This window comes from Cryptomeria japonica, chromosome 6, assembly GCF_030272615.1.
Source record: "Cryptomeria japonica chromosome 6, Sugi_1.0, whole genome shotgun sequence".
Classification (NCBI taxonomy): domain Eukaryota; kingdom Viridiplantae; phylum Streptophyta; class Pinopsida; order Cupressales; family Cupressaceae; genus Cryptomeria; species Cryptomeria japonica.
In genome coordinates, this window is record NC_081410.1 from 150,739,647 (window position 1) to 150,743,984 (window position 4,338).

Below are 4,338 nucleotides of genomic sequence, written 5' to 3' on the forward strand. Positions count from 1 at the left end.
TGTTCTGAAACAAGCTAAATGAACATGGACATGTTACAAGGAACAAGGCAAGGTTGGTAAGTAAAGGTTATTCACAAGTTGAAGGTATAGATTTTGAGGAGACTTTTGTTCCAGTAGCTAGAATGGAAGCTATAAGGATGTTTCTTTCTTTTTTTGCTTATAAGAGCTTTAAGGCATATGAAATAGATGTTAAGTCATCTTTTCTAAATGGAGAACTTGAAGAATAAGTATATGTTGAACAATCAGATGGGTTCAACTGTCAAAAGATCCAGATATGGTTTGCAGGTTGAAGAAAGCATTGTATGTACTCAAACAAGCACCTAGAGCTTGGTATGCTAGATTGGATAAATATTTGTTACAACAAAATTTTAAAAAGGTACTGCAGACAATAATCTATATTTTAGAGTTGAAGGTAACAAACTGTTGATTGTTGTTGTTTATGTTGATGATATTATATTTGTAGGAAATGATAATTTATGCAAAGAGTTTGCTAAAGAGATGCAAAAGGATTTTGAAATGTCAATGATTGGTGTTATATTTCTTCCTTGGTTTGCAAGTTACATAGTTAGAAAATGATATTTTAATCTTTCAAACCATGTATGTCAAGGAAATGTTGAAGAAGTTTGAAATGGAGAATTGTAAACCAATTTCTACTCCCTTGGTTGTTGGTTGTAAGTCAAGGAAAGATGATAAATCTCTAGAAATTGATGAGAAGAATTATTTATCTATGATTGTAGGACCACTATATTTAATTGCCTCTAGAACAAATATTATGCAAGCTCTTTGTTTACTTGCAAGATTTTAAGCTAGTCTGAAACAATCACATGAGCAAGCAGTGAAGATGATTTTCAGGGTTTTGAAAGGTACCTTGGATTTTGGTCTTTGGTATAAAAAGAATGGATATTTCATGCTGAAGGCATACATAGATGCACATTGGGCTGAATGTGTTGATGACAGGAAAACTACTAGTGGTGGTGCATTTTTCTTGGGAGATAGGTTGGTCTTATGGTTAAGTAAGAAGCAAGATTCGATTTCTCTATCTACTGTAAGAGAAGAATACATTGTAGAAGTGTCTTGTTGTACTCAACTTATGTGGATGAAAGAAATTCTTAAGGATACTAGAGTAATATATGATCAAGATATTCCCATCATGTGTGATAATAATAGTGCTAGAAACATTTCAAAGAATCCGATAATGCATTCAAGAACTAAACTTATTTCAATCAAGTGTCATTTCTTAAGAGAGAATGTTGCAAAAAGGGAAGTTAGATTGGAGTACATTTCTAAAAAAGAGCACGTTGTAGACATTTTTACTAAAGTGTTGGAAAAGGATGGTTTTGAGTATCTCAAGTTGAAATTAGGGGCCATTTCCCCTCCTTTCTCTAACTAGATGCATATTTGTGGTGCCTCTTTCTAGGGGGAGATTCAAAGCTTATCCTTTGTCTCTTAGATTGATGATGGTGTCGCTCTTAGGGGGAGTAGTGGAGTATGTTATGTTTGTTGGGTGATGGATTAATTTGTCATGTTGTGTACTTTGTCTTTGATGTAAAAGGGGGAGAAATGGAGAGATTTCTCATAGGAGGAATATTTTTGTTTTTCCATCAAAGACAAAGGGGTAGATTGTTGAAAATCTAAGTTGTTTGGTTGATATTTGAGATTGGATTTGAGTTTGGTTGTCATTTATGTCAAACTTGCTTGTCTAGATGGAGTTTGGTTTGGATATGATCCTATATTGTTGTAGGTTTCTTTGTCTAGTGTTTGGTGTTGTTGTTGACTTTGATGCTTTGGTTTTGGTTGTGGCAAGTTCAATATGCAAGGAAGAGTTTTCAATGTATGTAGGAAAGAGTAATTAATGTAAAGTTATAATGCCAATAGCTAACAAGATGAGAGGGGGGGCTGATTCATACAAACTCAATCTTCCATGAAATCAATAGATTCAACCTCGGTAACTTATACTTCAACAATATAGCCAAAAACTGCTAAACATGCTAACTCATAAACACATAATCATCATAACACATATAACACCAGATTTAACGTGGAAACCCAAATAGGGAAAAACCACTATGGGATTTTGGACCCACTAAGAAATATACTCTTCTAGAGTATGCTCGATTAAAAGCAAATCCTATTAAAGATTACAAACACATTGCTAGATGTGACCTGGTTAAGCGATTTCCCTTAGATTTGTTAGGATCTTCACTTTGTTAGAAGTGACCTTGTCAAAGGATTTCAAACACTCATTTAGAATTTTACCTTGCTAGAGGGTTTACAAATGAGACTGTTAAGTCCACTCGGTAAAGAGATTTTCTGTCACTTACAAAATAACAATAATAAAAATATATCTGCAACTTCACATCTAAAATGCTAAAGCAGATTCTATTTGCTCAAAAAAATCTTGTCATAGGACTTATCTTGTCCCTCTGTTGGGCTCCTTACTCTATTATTCAAACAGGTCTTCAAGATTCTGTGCTCCGTAATCACTATGTAGCATCCCTGTGCTTACACTTGCCTGCATACATTATTTATCAACAATTCCTTATTTATAAACAATTGCCAACTGCTTAATCTCCTTGATCACATTTCCCATGATCAATCTTAGCCATTAGATCTTCGATCTTGACTAGGTTCAATGTATCCTTCGATCTGAATAATGTTTTACCTCACCTTGGAACTTGCATACCTTCCTAGGAACTTGTGCTAGGTTATTGCGGTTCAATCTGCGCTGTAGATCTTCCTCCTGATTTTCCATTGTCGTACATCCGTAACAAACTTCATGCGCGACATACCAATCATTTATTCATCTCCAACTCATTAGCATCCTTCATTAAATAATGCTTTTATCCATCCAATGCGATCTGTCATAACTTGGTTGCAACTCGATAAATACTAAACTTTACTCAATAGACATTCTGCCTTTATTAACGAATATCGATAACCTTAGGGTTTACCGACTAGGTTCCTTGCTCGGTGACATATTATAGTATCAACCTTACAATCAACAACATATGTAGGATATCAAAACAATCTAAACATCATGATCTCATCATTGTCTAACTCGGTAATAGTTTCCCATTGAATAACTTATTTCTCCCCTTATGCATCACATTCTTTCTGTGTCTTTTACCGACATCTTAATTCTCTTCAAATCAATCTTCTCAAGATATGACAACGTCATACTGAATCAGAAAATCAATTTCTTGACATCAATCACAAAATAATGTTATAAAGATAGTTATCATCCTTTTTCAATTATATCAAATAATCTTCAACAACCTTCCCAATATCCTTAATGAATATCAACAATCTCCTTCTATTGAAATGCCAACAATCTCCCCCTTTGGCATTGATGGAAAAACCAACTTTTAAATGGTAATACCAACAAGATATTCAAATTGATTCGGATTCAGATTGTTGTTAGACTTCTCCTATTATCCTTGAGCTGTTAAAATCTTCTGAAGTCTTCTCCCCTTTGTAATCTTCTCCCCCTATCATTAGTCTTCTATTATCTTCTTCATTTAGGGCTTTACCATTCAGTCAACCATTTAGTCTTCTCCCCCTTTGACAACAATGCCAAAAAGTAAAAACTAATTCATGAGCTCTTCTGCTGTGAAGTGCTTTGCCATGCTATGTTACACATGTATCATCTCAGTCTCGGTTAGAGCAACTTGTCTCTATTTACTATTTCCTGCACACCTTTAGAAAACCTTCTAAAGTGCATAAATCAACATCAATCCACACATAATATTCTATAGATTCATCGAATTGATGCTTTCACTGAACTCTGTCAGTGAGTAGAAGATAGGGGTAGGACCCCTAACTTGCTTCTGAGATACTCAAAAGTGTCCCTTGGCAGTGGCTTTGTGAAGATGTCTGCTAATTGCTCCTTTGAACTGATATATTCTAGCACAACTTTCTTTTCTTGATCTTCTTCTCTGAGATAATGATGCTTTATAGAAATATGCTTTGTCTTAGAGTGCATTACCGAGTTCTTTGAAATGTTAATGGCACTCGTATTATCACAGAATATAGTTACTGGCTCGGTAACTTTCTCATTTATACCTTCTAATAGTTGCTTGATCCATGCTATATTGGTACAATTAAATGTTGCAGCAAAATATTCAGCTTCTGCTGTTGACTGTGAAATACATCCTTGTTTCTTACTAAGCCAACTTACTAGTCTTTCTCCTAAAAAGAAAGCTCCACCACTTGTGCTTTTCCTATCATCTATGTTGCCTGCCCAATTAGAATCAGTATAAACTTTTAAATAAAAATCATTCCTCTTTTCATATACTAAGCCATAATCTTCAGTGCCTCTCAGATATCTGAAAATTCTCT